At 38.7% G+C, this 16,198-nt stretch overlaps 1 long non-coding RNA gene across 1 annotated transcript in view; it reads left to right on the top strand.

Annotated features, from left to right (window-relative positions):
* The first annotated feature begins 2,747 nt into the window (after positions 1–2,747).
* LOC124874266 overlaps positions 2,748–16,198 on the top strand; it is a 35,391-nt gene continuing 21,940 nt past the window's right edge. Inside the window, exons 1-2 of the long non-coding RNA XR_007039743.1 lie at positions 2,748–2,850; positions 5,563–5,688. This is a non-coding gene — a long non-coding RNA (uncharacterized LOC124874266). The remainder of the gene's footprint in view (positions 2,851–5,562; positions 5,689–16,198) is intronic.

Below are 16,198 nucleotides of genomic sequence, written 5' to 3'. Positions count from 1 at the left end.
CACTCTATCCTGCCTCCGTCTCTGCTCGTTTGCAGACAAGGGAGAGAGCAAGCACTGGAAAGTCTGTGTGTTCAATCTGTGCAGGACAGAGCGAGATAACAAGCACAGCTGCATGAAAGTGAATAAAATATGAAGATTTTCGTGTCATCAAGACACAAACAAGCAGGATTCAGTCACCCATTTCATGGCATTTAGACAGTTCAGACTTTGCTTGTGTTTTTTTTTTTTCTAGATATCCTAAAAGGAAAAGAAAAATATTACAATTCTTCAAGCAGTAAAAATGCAGGTAGAGAGCTTGTGACTGGTTCTGCATTCAGATGAGGCTTTTCGCGAACACAAAGAAAAAGCCAAATAGGGAAAAAACGAGAAGAAAAACCAAACGAATAACAGGTGTGAGAGGATAAATTGAAAGATGTGGAGGAGAGCCAAGAGAGGAAATGCAAATGAGTAAGTGGGAGAGCGGTGGTGAAGCGGAGACGAGGTGGAACAATGGTTCCCAGCAGTAATCAAAATGACCTGCTGAAGGCGGGGGTAAAACTGGAGATTTTCCATTCTGAATAACTGCCTGGAAGATATTTATGAGTAAAAAGTCTCCTTCATTTGATCTGCAATTCTACACTCAGTGATTTCCCATTCAAGCAAGCCTTTATGTTGCAGAGGATTTTGCCAATGGCCACCAGGCTACAGAAGGAAGCCAGTCCATAAGGGAAAGAGGAGAAAGATGCTCTCTCTGCCACATTAGACAGTCATTTATCAGCTCGCCCCAAATAAAGAGCCACCTATTGTTATGTCTGTTTTTCTGTTTTTTTTGTGTCTATCTTCCTCTGTTTCACTCTCTCTTTCAGACACACAAACATGCACACACACAAGCACCCATTCAATCTCCCCTCCTGGGATATTGTCCATGATCCAGGCTGATACAGGATTTCATGGTGGCTGTGTGTGGCTCAACAGGCTTACACATATTCCTACCACAACCCTTTCTTTTACTGCGTAAAGCCAGCCAAATTACAGTGCATGGTGATCAGAAATAGAAGAAATGTCAATGTAGATATTTACAGATACACCAGCGTTGGCCGTTTTGCTGCAACGTTTGTTGACAGTACCATAAATCTATTGTCTCTACCCATTTATCCTTGCAGGGTCGCAGGGGGACAGGTGCCTATCTCTGGTGGTCATTGGGCAAGAGGCAGGGTACAACTTGGGCAGGTCACCAGTTCATCGCAGGACAAACAACAACAACAATGCACGCACACAGTCATTTGAAAGGGCAATTTAGAGAGACCAATTAACCTAAAAGTCATGTTTTTTGGACTGTGGAAGTTAGCCAGAGCACCTGGAGAGAACCCTTGCATGCACAGGGATAAATGTAAATTCCATGCAGAAATAGTCCACGCAGGGATTCGAACCTGAAACCTTCTTGTTGCAATGCAACAGTGCTAACAAGCCACATTAATATATATAAATGCTTTAATAATAATAATACTAAATACATATTAAACCCCAACAACCCACACTGACTGCCTCAAGCATGACTTGCCTGCCCTTATCTATGATTAATGAAGGTAAGTTTATCCTTTTATTTTATTGTGTTACAGTTTGAAATCTTGCCATAATCCTGAAAGCACCCTCATATTAAGATTAAATCACACATGAACAGACATTGTTTTGTCTGTCAGCATTACTTAGCTGCACCCAAAAGGCCATAGGATTGTGGTATCATGTTTTGAAATATCAGCTGTACCAAGTGCATCACGCTTGAGCAAGCAGGTCCAACTTGTGCAGGTCTTCTAAGGTAGTTTCCTACCTAAATGTCACAGTTTGTCGTTTATTACTGTTTTTTTTAGTCCTCATCTGAACAGAGGTCATGTAACCTGGAGTTCAATGCCCTTTAATTTCTCAACTGAGATCCACCTTTGTCCTAATGTTGCTCTACCCTCTTAACCGCTTAACTTTTCATGAATAGTAAGCGTGAATGCAGCGGTAAAACTGAACCATTTCTATTGTCTCCCCCAGTTTGTCTGCAATTCACAAAGCATCACCAGTTTGCAAGACAGGAAAGAAATAACCTTTTATCTGGCATTTTATGAAAAATAAAAGATGGATAGACGGAAGGGAGGAAGGAATGATGGATTCATGGATGTATTCATAGATCAATGCATGGATGGACGGACGGACGGATGAATGGAACTTTCAGACAATGAATAAAGTGTGGGTATACAATTATTTATTCCATACTCTGTTTTCTTTTTTCTTATCCAGACCAGGAAAATACTTATATCAACTTCCAGACTTTTCCAGGTGGTTTAGGAATGCTGTTTTAAGACAGTTTCCATGGAAGTGAAAGGAGTAAAAAGATGCAAGAGTTAGGAGTAGTAGTAGTAGTATGTAAACTAAAAAGCCTGATCTCACAGTTTCCACCTCCATCCAGAGGCTTTCTATTCCTTCAGAGGGAAGCAGGGCCTCATCGCAGCAGCAGATGGAGTACTGGAAGAATTTTAACAGAGTCCTCATAATTTATTTACTACTGTGAGCAGAAGACTGCATAACATGCTGCAAGAAGAACCATATTTTATGTTGTTTTGCATTCGTGTTTGTGTTATGCACACATTGTGGAGGTGTTTATAGGAGAGCAAGCTTGTTTGAACGTGTCCTCTTTGACTAAGTAAGGCTGATGATTGACAGGGTGTTTAAAAGGACCTTTTCCAAGAGCCTCATTCACATTCTGGAGAAGTCACCGTGTGTGTGAAAGCTATCAAACAGAGGAAACGAGGAGGGCCTGCTGCCACAGAGAAGGACTGAGATGACATGAGACAAGAGGACTGAGACTGTGGAGGAACTGATGTGAAGGTATGATAGAAAGGAAGGCAACATGTTTGATGAGAGAGAAGAAGAAACCCTGGAAATGAGAAATGTTGCTGGTAGACCTTATGTTATATTTCTGTTGTGTCGTTTGAGGTCACCACTGTGTTTCATATTTTTTGCTAATCACAAGATTGCAGCATTTTCTAAATCAGTATTGCTGTTATAGAGGATCATGTTTATTTGCAAAGGAAAGTGAAGGGAATCATAAAATAATATATAAAACTCACATTTGTTCAATATTTGGATTCTTATTTTCATCAACTGTAGAATCCAAAAAGGGCTAACTTTGTTTTCTCTCTTTTTTTTTTTTTTCGGTTAGAAAGTACCCCTGACCCACATCATCTCTGTTGGTCTGTGTCTCCTTTCTGTCCTTTTGGCTCCCAACCAGTCACAGCAGACGGTCGCTCATCCATTAGCCGGGTTCTACCAGAGGTTTCTTCCTGTCATAAGGCAGCTGCTCCCCTATCGCCATGTGCTTGCCAGGAATAGGACTTGTTTTTGACTTGCAATGGTCCTTAACTTCTGTGTGTGTGAAATAGTTGTCATTACCAAATGGTTAACAGGGAGACTTTTTGATCCCGAGTTCCCGTTCTTTGCTGCAGTCCTCTGACAGTGAGCTTTTGGAGATGTTGTTAAACCTTCCTTACTATCCTGCTCACTGTGCGTTGTAAGAAAATTAGCTTAGATCCTCTCTAGTCTTGTTTTTTCACAGCTCCAGTTGTTTTAATTTTTTGATTATTGATCTTTGTATAAAAGCCAGTTTTGATGAGTCGCTGTTTTCTTGTTGCAATTTCATGGCTCATGAAGACCAGCACATGGTCTCTTGACTTTCCCATTTTGAAGAATAGAATTACTGTTTAGAAGTTCCCAGACACAATAATGCTTTATTGCGTTTAACTTTTAGGAGTGCCCATAATTGTCAAATCCGTGATTTTCTTAAAACAATAATTTTTTTTCAGAATTTTTTTTACCTCACTGTATAAATTTATTTAAATTGAAGCAAAGTGAGTATTAATTTTGCCTATTTCAAATTATTTCAAGGCTTTTTAAACATCTGTACCAGAATGAGGCTACATGAAGAGAACACCTTATAATCCTTATCTAACAATGGCTTTCTGCTTTTAGACTCCGCCACATTTATATGTTGGATTTCTTCTTTCAATCAATCAGGGTAGGGCAGCACGGTGGCACAGTTGGTAGCACTGTTGCCCTCCTGGGTTCGATTCCCGGCCGGGGGTCTTTCTACATGGAGTTTGCATGTTCTCCCCGTGCATGCGTGTGTTCACTGGGTACTCAGGCTTCCTCCCACAGACCAAAGACATGCCTGTGGCAGGTTAATTGGTCTCTCTAAATTGCTCTTAGGTGTATGAATGAGTGTGTGCATGGTTGTTTGTATTTTGCCCTGCGATAGATTGGAGACCTGTCCAGGGTGTACCCTGCCTCTTGCCCGTAGACTGCTGGAAATAGGCACCAGCTTCCCCGCGACCCACTATGGAATAAGCGGTAGAAAATGACTGACTGACAATCAGGATAACCTGGGGATGCTTCATTTTGTGAAGGGGATTAGGATCAAACTGTTAGCCTTCTGGTTGGAGTACAACCACTCTGTAGACAAAGCAACAGCCCCGCAGCCCCTTTGCTGCTCCTACAGTTAACCAAAGATCATTTTTCATCTAAAGCCAAACAACAGTCCTACAGTCCACTTCACTGAGTTATAGAGACATTCTGCAGGGACATGCTGCTGCTGTATTTGAGCCTGGAACACCATTCGTCACACAGCCACTGAATGCATTTTTTATGATACTTACAGTAAGCTGTTCTATACAACTGCTGTGGTCAGTTCTTTTAACTGACAATTGTTCTGACCACGAACCAGTAGAACCAATGTTCTCCAATCACATTAGATTGAAACTGCAGAATACTCATTAAGAACATGTTAGCAGGAAGGAGTGTTTTCCTCATTTCAAGGCACTCTTATTAAAGATGTGTAAAGGTCTTAATTGTAGCTGCATAATCAGTGAACCGTTTAGACAAAGTCAACCATTAATTTAAGTATACACATTTTTTAGGGGAAGTAAATCCATGTTGAGAAATAATCAATGCCCCTTACAACTACGATAAAAATGTAACTAAGGTCTTTTAGTTTACATAATACTTTTTAAGGTTGAAAGGAGAAGGGAAATTTTAATAACAATACATGGATTCTTTTTTTTTCTAAAGCATTAATACAATGTGACACAGAGACATCTGTAAGCCATTTATTACAACAGGATAGACAAGAAAACATGCTGTTCAAGTAACACAGATGTGCTGACCTTCATAGGTCAGATATTACAACAATAGAATTTCTGCTCTCCTTTACTTATATATTTACAGTCAGAGCAATGGAGCAATAATAAAAAGGTTAAAACAGGTGAAGCTGCGACTAACAAGGCTGGGCGAGGACCCAAGTTTATCTTGCCATCACGCACAGTATGGAGGATGGTGGAGGTTAAAAAAATCTCCAAAGATCACTGTTTGGAAACTGCAGCAAAGAGCAGCATCTTAAGTCACCCAGTGTCTGTAAAAACCCATTGGTGTCACAGAAAGATTATGCCAGTCATATTGTGTTGAAGGCAACTGACCCAAGTGGAGAGCACCCAAGAGCAAACTCATGTTGAAAGAGAAGATTTATTTTAATGAAAAATGTATTTACAGGGCAGAGACACGAGGAGAAAAAAAAGACTCAAAACAAACTGGTGTAATAAAATGGGACAGAAGACTCTGACAAGAACTGACTGGCTTTTAACTGCTCGGGAGGTGACTGGATGACATGGGAACCAGGTGAGACTAATGAGGGGAATGCAATGCAGCTACACACATGGACAAAATTGTTTGTTGTGACTATGAATCTGAATACGGTATATTATTTAATATTTATACTTTAATATTTTATCAAATAATATTTTGGTCTGTTAAGGGTTGTCCTGTGAATACCAGCCAAGTAAGGCGATGGTATTAGGACAAAATCAAAACGCTGGACATACATGGAATGAATTCACACAATTTCTTATATAAGAATTTATTAACAAAAATAAGTCAACTCAAAGTCAAACATATTTAAATCAACAAACTCTTTACTATGCTAAAACAATCCAACTAAACTACCAAGCAGAATGAAAGAATAGGGAAGACTAATGGGCTATGTACAATATAAACAAGTTGATTAAAGATGATTGAAACCATGACCAAAAGAGTGATGCAACATTACCATGAAATGTTTATGTTTGAGAACCAAGGATTATCTTGAAGAATCTGGAAATGAAGTTAAGTCTTGGAACTAACTTAGGCAATAATCAGCAAACATTTAGACAACCATTCACAATGCATGATCAGATTAAATATTATTTTAATAAAATAATGTTTTAAATAATGATCTGCTGAATAAAACCAACCTTCTGGATGACTATTTCTCAACGGTGTCTAATTAGCTGCCTTTATTTATTAAAATAATATTTAAAGAAATATTATTAAGGGAATATTTTGGAAAAGAGCCAAATCTTTCTGGAGACATGGGGCTTAATGGTGTTTACTTAGTTATCAAATTTAGTAAAATGATGTTAGGGACACATTATTTACTGGATTGAAAACTAAACCTTTCTGGGTAAATATTATTTGGCAGCAAGCACCTGTTCTTACCTGTTAGCAGTTGAAGCTAACAAAGGAAGCTGATAGCTTAGCACCAGAATCAAACACACAGCTTTAAAAATACCGTCAATAAAAGGTTTGAAATGCATAAGTGCGGACGGCGCATTATGATCAATCTTCTGGGTTAAAATCACCCCTTTAAATAAAGTTTGTCTTAACTTTAAAAGCACACAAACAAAGAACACAAAACTGACCACGTGTGCTGCAGATCGTCTGCTTGCACCAAGATAGCGGAGTTTCACACAAACAAAACTTCATAAAATGAAAAACATTAAGATCATTTCTATGGAAGCAAATCGTTACCATATTTCAAATGAAAAAGCATTTTCAGAAATGCTTTTTCATTTTAAGAATGTGGCTTCATTGTTTGACTCATAAATAACATTAGTAATCAATCATCCTATTTGCATTTTAATTTTCTTCTTCAAGACTGCTCATTCTTTCACTTAATTAAAATGAAAAAGAAAAAGACATTTGAGATTTATTTTTCAAAATGTACCCCAGCAAATAGATACCAAAATTCAATTTGAAATGTAAAATTTAAAAATGAAAAAGCATTTCCAGAAATGCTTTTTCATTTTAAGAATGTGGCTGCGTTATTTGACCCATAAATAAAATTAGTAATCAATCATCCTATTTGCATTTTCTTCTTCATGACTGCACATTTTATGCCATAATCAAAAAGAAAACAAAGCAGACATTGATTTTTCGTTTTCGTGGTCTGCCCGCAAAGTACTACCCAGAGCTCGAAAACGGAAAAGCATTCCGAGCGGCGGGCGCAACAGAGTGACGTCAGCAGCCGCTGTTCCTCAGCTCCCTGCTGACCGAGCTACCCATCTTTTTCGGTAGGGGGCGCTGTGCACGTCTGCATTGCATTACATTGCAAACGTGCCGAGAAATTGATTGAATTGCAGCAGGGCCGAGCTCAATTTGTGGCAGTGGCAGGCAGAACTGGCAGTTCCGGTGGCAGGTTGTGGCAGTTCCTGCCACCGAAGCTGCCACCGAAACTGCCACAGCAGGGTGGCAGGGTGGCAGGTGAAAGCTTGCCAATGTGGTTGCCGCTGTTTTTGCGGAAGCTGATGCTGATTATCGGCAAATGGGATGTCATTGTTGTTATAGCCTGTTACCTTTACATAATGATTTCATTATTGATTATTATTTAATAAACAGCTTTAGACCCATAACATAAGGTGATTGTATTTACTTGACATGGAAAATAAATAGCACTATGTGTATGTGTGACGTGTTGAAAGGATGACGAAGATTTATTGCACAAACAGCCGGTTTATTATAGAGCACGAGCGGCTATTCTGAATTATCACTCACAGAAAATTATAAATAAATGCTTAAAAACACGCTGGATGTCCCAGGCCATAATAAGGCTGCCACGAGGATGCCACAGCCTTCCATGGGAACTACCGGTTCTGCCTGTCACTGCCACAAATTGAGCTCGGTCCTGCTGCAATTCAATAAATTTCTCGGCACGTTTGCAATGTAATGCAATGCAGACGTGCACAGCGCCCCCTACCGAACAAGATGGGTAGCTCGGTCAGCAGGGAGCTAAGGAACAGCGGCTGCTGACGTCACTCTGCTGCGCCCGCCGCTCGGAATGCTTTTTCGTTTTCGAGTTCTGGGCAGAACTTTGTGGGCAGACCACAAAAACGAAAAATCAATGTCTGCTTTGTTTTCTTTTTGATTATGGTATAAAATGTGCAGTCACGAAGAAGAAAATACAAATAGGATGATTGATTACTAATTTTATTTATGGGTCAAATAATGCAGCCACATTCTTAAAGTGAAAAAGCATTTCTGGAAATGCTTTTTCATTTTCAAATTTTACATTTCGAATTGAATTTTGGTATCTATTTGCTGGGGTACATTTTGAAAAATAAATCTCAAATGTCTTTTTCTTTTTCCATTTTATTTAAGTGAAAGAATGAGCAGTCTTGAAGAAGAAAATTAAAATGCAAATAGGATGATTGATTACTAATTTAATTTATGAGTCAAATAATGCAGCCACATTCTTAAAATGAAAAAAGCATTTCTGAAAATGCTTTTTCATTTGAAATATGGTAATGATTTGCTTCCATACATTTCATCCTAAATATCTCTCTGCCCAAACTCTAACCTCTTTTGAATTGTGTTGAGGAGGAGCTGATATTTGATTTTATTTCTTCAACTGAGACATCAGCCGGTATTCCCCAAATCACTCCTTTTTGCCATTTACCTCCTTTTATGTGGCTCACACTTGTCACTTTCCACCTTCCTATTTCTTTCATCCTACATGCTCTGTCTCTTTGTTCTTCCTCCGCACCTGTCATTTTTGATATAGATCTGACCCACATACAGAGAACACTCAGAAGTTTTATGGATTTTATGGTCAACAAAGTAATCTGGGATGAGGACTGGAAACACCAACTGCACGGGAAGGAAGAATGAACTGGTGAACAAACAAATAATATGAAGTAACTGATTACTTGGATCTGAGAAATGGCTTACTAAATTGTTGTAGCTTGAACCACCACGGGTAGAGAGATTCAAAGTCTTAACTTGCGAAGGAAGATCATTCAGTTGTCTTCTTTGTTGTGATCTTGGTGCCAGCCAAATGGAGCTCAGGTGCTGATGTTTGAGAAGGATGAAGGGACAGGGTATGCTGATGCCTGGGTCCTGGAGTTGGACGAAATGGGAAGCCGCCAGCTTGGTCCGTGTCCGAAAGGTACAGCCGGTGGTGAGAGAAATCCACAGGAATATAGATCCTTAACTCAGTAGTTGATAATCCAGATGCTCAGAGAAACTCTGGAACGAATCAGAACTCAGCAAGGTAAACAAAGCCTCAGGTAAAAACCTGCGTGGGAACAAAATACAAAGTTACTTGAAATTAAAAAATGAAGCAAAAGATCAGTAGAGGCCGAGTTTGTTACCACTAAGGCAAACACTCTGGCGTCGAAGTGCTGGCAGCCTCCCGCTTAAGTACTCCTCCAAGCAATCAGCAAATAGGTGACACCTGCCATCCAGCGCACCTGAGAACTCCAGCACCAACTGAGAAACACTGAATGGTTATGTAGACAAGTACACCAAACACACACACAGGCTCAGACTCTGACAGCACCACACTTCCGCCCCTGACCAGAGATTGGTTCCTTGGAAAGGTGGTGGTTTTATACGGCCAGTGGCATCATGGGAAGTCTGCTGTTACCCCTCCCCCTTCCTCAGTTGCTGGAAGTCGGTTAAATGCAATTTATTTTGAAAGTTCCAGAAATGTCTGTACCGGATTTTAATGTTGTATCCATGGCTGTGGGTCCCAACATGTTGGTACCCCTCGGTTAATGAAAGAAAAACCCACAATGGTCATATAAATAACTTGAATCTGACAAAGGTAATAATGAATAAACTTTCTATGAAAATGAAAAAATGAATGTCAGACATTGCTTTTCAAACATGTTTCAACAGAATTATTTTTAAAAATAAACTCATGAAACAGGCCTGGACATAAATGATGGTACCCTTAACTTAATATTTTGTTGCACAACCATTTGAGGCAATCACTGCAATCAAACGATTCCTATAACTGTCAATGAGACTTCTGCACCTCTCAGCAGGAATTTTGGCCCAGTCCTCATGAGCAAACTGCTTCAGTTGTCTCAGGTTTGAAGGTAGCCTTTTCCAGACAGCATGTTTCAGCTCCTTCCAAAGATGCTCAATAGGATTTAGGTCAGGGCTCATAGAAAGTCACTTCAGAATAGTCCAATGTTTTCCTCTTAGCCATTCTTGGGTGTTTTTAGCTGTGTGTTTTGGGTCTATCCTGTTGCAAGATCCATGACCTGCAACTGAGACCAGGCTTTCTGACACTCGGCAGCATATTTCTCTCTAGAGTCCCTTGATAGTCTTGAGATTTCATTATACCCTGCACAGATTCAAGACACCCTGTGCCAAATGCAGCAAAGCAGACCCAGAACATAACAGAGCCTCCTCCACGTTTCACAGTAGGGACAGTGTTCTTCTCTTCATTTGCTTCATTTTTCCGTCTGCGAAGATAGAGCTGATGTGCCTTGCCCAAAAGTTGAATTTTTGTCTCATCTGTCCATAGGACATTCTCCCAGAAGCTTTGTGCCTTGTCAACATGTAGTTTGGCAAATTCCAGTCTGGCTTCTTTATGATTTGTTTTCAACAATGGTCTCCTTGGTCATCTCCCATTAAGTCCATTTTGCCTCAAACAATGTCGGATGGTGCGATCTGACACTGATGTTCCTTGAAATTCACCTTTAATCTCTTCAGAGGTTTTTCTGGGCTCTTTTGTTACCGTTTGTATTATCCATCTCCTTGTTTTGTCATCAATTTTCCTCCTCCAGGAAGGTTGGCTACAGTCCCATGAATCTTAAGTTACTAAATATGTGCAAGTGTAGTCTCAGGAACATGAAGCTGCGTGGAGATGGTCTTATAACCTTTACCATGCTTGTCTGTAATTTTCTTTCTAATCTCCTAGACAACTCTTTCCTTTGCATCCTCTGGTCCATACCATGTCACCCAACAGCACAGTGACTTCCTGTAGCCATATATATATATATGTATAAATCAACATAAAGCTGTTTATGACTTGTTTACGATGCAGCTGTTGTTTTCCCATCCTTCAGAGATTAATGTTCATTGTAACTAGGGACCATCCTACATAAAAAGAGGATTCGGAGAGATGCTGTTCAGAGCGGTGCGAGATATGTAAGTGAGCACATCTTGACCGTTTCTCCTCGCAGCGAGTAAAATAACTAATACTTTGTCTCTCTTTTCTTTTTGTGTTGTTATAAGTATTGTAGGTTGTTTAAACCTGACATTAATTTGGTCCTTTCGAGCCGGATTCCAACTACGCCTGATGATTCCAGCGGGTCGGTAGACTCCAGGAAAGACCGTGCGCACGGCTGTCTTCATCAGGAAGACACACAGACCCTTTGACTGGATTTCGGCCCGCCCGCTGGGATCTGACGGCTGACGGAACTCTGAGAGAGAGGAGAGGACAAAGTGGTGAGTTGAATCTGGATTTAAAACAAAAGTGTGACGAGTGACTGGGGGTAAACAAACCCTGTGAATCCTAGGCCCTAACAGGTAACAGCAGTGCGCCGAAGTTCTGCTTAAAGTTTTAGGGAAAATACTGAAAATTCTGAGGTTATAGGGGACGACAGAGTCCTCTTAAGTATTAAGAAAGTAATACTAAAATTCCGTGTTTCCAGAATGGCGGAGTCCAAGTATTTTAAACAACAAAAAATACTAAGAAAAATCCACGTTTAAGTATTTTAAACAACAAAAAATACTAAGAAAAATCCACGTTTAAGTATTTTAAACAACAAAAAATACTAAGAAAAATCCGTGTTTAAATGTGTGCATGTGAGAAATGAATGGAGGATTTAAACCACTAGGTTTTACCTCAGACCAAAGCAGTGGGTTTGTAAGTGACTAACTTTTGTGGAAGCAAAGGCAAGAATTCTCCACTCGAAAGAGTTGAAGTGAGAATTACCACAAACAGAAATTTTTCTGTCACCCTACTGAGGAGAATAATCCAGCATTTAGAATACCCTAGGTATTGAGATACTGGACTAAATTAAAATTAAAAAATTAAAAAAAACATGGGAAAAGGGGCTAGTAAAAATAAATTGAAAAACGAACTACAATGCAAAGATTGGAAGTTCATAGAAGCACAAGATCCGAATAAATTAAAATATTTAGATAAATGGATAACCACATATCATTATGATGGTCATTTAAACTCTAAAAAATGTGTCAATCTACAGGATGCAATAATTGAAAAAACAAAGCATGACCCAAGAAAAATGGAAAAAGAAGGTTATGAGGATGTAGATTATTGGTTAAAAGTAGCTAAAAGGAGAGAGGAAGGAGTAAAGAAGCGTAAGGAGGAAGAGAAAGAAAAGGGAGAAGAAAATTGTAGGAAACAATTATTGTTTCATAGAGCAGAAAAAGTAATGAAGGATAAAAAACAAAAAAAGATAGTCAACACCTTTTTCCAGCAAGAAGAGCAGATTTATTATCAAAGCAACAGAGGAAGAGAAAAATTTAGAAGCAGAGGACAAAACCGCAGGTGTCAGAGAGGAGGAGTGAGCAGAGGAAATTACAGACAATGCACCTCAGGGTGTTGGTGTTGTGTGAAAGGAGAACATCTGGCAAGAGACTGTCCTGATAAGAGAAAATAATGATTCAGCATGACTAGGACAGAAAACAAGTGAAATTGTTCCTAGTACCTCAGATACCAATGAAAAAAAAAATCAAAAACACAGGGGCAGGATATTCTCTTAAGATTCCAGGACCGTCTCTCCTTAGATAGCATAAAACCTGAAGTTACCTTACTGTTGAATGGAAAATCAATTATTTTTCTTTGTGATACCGGAGCATGCAGGACCACCTGTAGAGAAAAAATCCCAAATTCCAGACTTAGTGATCAGCAAATAACAGTAAGGTCAGCTAAGTGGAAAATTGACACGTCTGTGAGTCTGAACCAGTTTGGATAAGAGATCCCAATGGACAGTCATGCCAGCTATCTATTCTAATGTTCCCTGAGTGTCCGGTGAATCTATTGGGACGAGATGGATTACTGCATCTGGTGTTAGCATTAATTCCGACCTCAGAAGGACATATTGTAGTAAAGAGAAAAGCAGAACTCAGCCAAGGTGATTATTTCATGCTAAAAAGGAGTAGGACCATCTTATTACCACTATTAACTGGATCTTCTGAATAAGCCACCCCTAGACGTAGGGACAGCTTTACTAACAGAAGGAAGAAATGTCATTACTCGACTACAAGATCAAATGACACCAGATGATCTACATATTACCATGTGGTATAAAAATACTCCTGGACCAGATAAAACTTACGAAGAAGTATTAAATAAAGTAACCCCTATAAAAGTCATGGTAACTTATGTTTATACAGATAGGAAGAGTACGTCAGTTGCTGAAGTAGTGTTAGAGGAAGACACTAGGAAGCTCTGCAACATGTGGTCACCTCCACAAATATCTTTATTCAAGGATAAAGAACTCAAGTGGCATGATATGGGTTAATTGTGTAAAAATGAGGTTAAATACCTAGGCCACAATCTTAGCGCAGGGGGATGCACAATTGTAGAAGAAAGAAAGACTGCAATATTACAAGTTCTAAAACCAGTAACAAAAAAGCAAATGATGTCCTTCCTTGGACTAACTAATTATTGTAGACACTGGATGCCAAATTATGCAGAAATAGTAGCTCCATTAAACAAATTAATGTATGAGGAAGAGCTGAAAATGACGTCTGAACTGAAATGGAGTGTAGAAGCTGAAGAAGCATTTACCAACATAAAACAAGTTCTAGTTTCCAGTACTGCTTTAGCATTACCAGACTATAGTAAACCGTTTGTTCAGATGGTAGATTGCAAGGGACATTTTATGATTTCAGTTCTGGTTCAACAACATGGAGATAAAATGAAAATAATAGCCTATTTCTTTTCAAAACTAGATAGAGTTGCGTGTGTGCAACCATATTATGTGAGAGCTGTAATTGCAGCCTAAAATGACAGTTGCAGTGCTGCAATAGTGTTGTTTCACCTTTTAACCTTAAGAGTTTCCCATGCAGTTTCAGCATTAATACTGCAGAATTAGAAAAAAAGAAGAAGAAAGAAAAAATTTGAAGTGATTTGCAGGATCACGAAATAGTTTATGTGAATGATTTCTCTAAAAAGATGAGAGGGAGAAGACACAAACAGGATATGTATTGGTGACAATGGATATAGTGTTAGAAAAGATGCAACAATAAAGCTCACTACATGAGATAGCAATGTGGAAAAAACATGGAGCTGAATTAAAAGATGAAATCTATATTTGACCAGATAATAAACCTGTTCTACCAAAGAACCTATAAATGGAAGCAATATTTGAGCCATCGTGTTTCATAATGTCTCAACAGGGGGGAATAGTAGGACAGATATATTAATATTATATAACATATTGATTAAATTCTAAAAATTCTTATTAAAACATATTTGTAAAACATGTTTAGCATGTGTAAAACATTATCTACAAGGGAATTTAAGACTACAAAGGGGACAATTTTCAAAACCAAGATACCCTTTTCAAACAATTCATATGGATTTTATTGAGTTAAACCACAGTGAAGGGAAAAAGTTTTGTTTAGTCATTATAGATGCATTTTCTAAATGGATAGAACTATTTCCAACTAAACATTACAAGCACCTCAGGGTTAACACCCTATGAAACGTTATTTGGAAGACCATACAGATTACCACAGTTAAAAAATAAGTGGGAGTTAGATGAAGAAGCTAACCTAGTTGATTATATAAGGAGTATGTTAGAAAGCAACAGAAACAAAATCAAACTAATGAGGAATGTTCTATTTCCCAGCAGGAAAACCAACTAGTGAAACCAGGAGACTGGGTGTTAATAAGGAGTGTAAAGAAGAAGCATTGGTATTCACCTAAGTGGGAGGATCCATATTAGTTATTATTAACCACTGCAAGGGCAGTAAAATAACTGAGAGATCAACCTGGATTCACCTTACACATTGTAAAAAGATCATTTCGGTTGAAAGCTCCGTCAGGGGAAGTGATTTATAGACTGATAATAGGGTGGACCCAGACATTTAGAGGCTGGAGAGACCCGAAAGTCAGTGAAGACAATTAAGACACTGGAACCACTTAGAGGAGTAAAAATTTCAGCCAAAATGATTTCTAGATGGATGATCAATGCTTTCCGATGCTGGGTGGTTATATATATTTTTTTCCTTATATTGATTTTTTATTTTTCTGGTATTTCTGGAAACCAGTCAAGATTAATTAGAATGTAATAACATCTGTTATGAGTTATATGAAACAAGTAGCGCTAAATCAAGCAAGGCAAGATAACCTAATTATGTGCACTAAACAAACTTCTTATACTTATGTCATTCAAGTGTGCGTGAAATCTAAAACCACAGCTGTGGTGCTGATCCCACTCATTAGCTTGACCACATGAAGAAGGAAAGGACAGGATTATAGAAGTTATAAATGGTACTTAACTAATGATAGAAGAAACACCTCATGGTCCATGATGGTAGTTGATGAAGGAAATAATTGGACACCAGAGTGGTGCACCACTGCTTATGCTAGTTATCAAAAGAAGTTGTTTAAGTTCCATAAAGCTGATAATGTAATCCAGGTAACAGAGCGAAGAGAGTGAAAATTATGTTAGGAAAGTTAACCATAGATGACTAAGTTCCAGGTTATTACAGGAGTATCAGGAACAAATAATAACTGGTTATTGATGGTAGAACAAGCTGCTAACATGACTAAAAGAGATTGTGTTGTGTGTTTGGGTCCCAGGGTTTTTGTTACAAATAATTCCAGCTGTGATACCACAACTCTGTGTGATGGAAGTAATGAATCAAACTAATCCTAATGAAATGTGTCAGCACAAAGATTCGGTTTTTTCTGTAATTAGAGCAGATAAGGATAAATCCGTTTTCCATAAGCGAGTCACCACTGGAAACTATACATGTATAAATATGACAGAGAGAGGTAATAAATTGGGAAATCTCATTGCAGTATGGTGTATTACAATTGTAAAAGTAAATAAGTGTTTTAAACCAGTCTCTAGAGGAGACATTTGGGGGTGGTTGT

The sequence above is a fragment of the Girardinichthys multiradiatus genome, chromosome 1 (assembly GCF_021462225.1).
Source record: "Girardinichthys multiradiatus isolate DD_20200921_A chromosome 1, DD_fGirMul_XY1, whole genome shotgun sequence".
Taxonomy (NCBI): domain Eukaryota; kingdom Metazoa; phylum Chordata; class Actinopteri; order Cyprinodontiformes; family Goodeidae; genus Girardinichthys; species Girardinichthys multiradiatus.
This window is presented reverse-complemented; position numbering and strand designations above follow the sequence as displayed.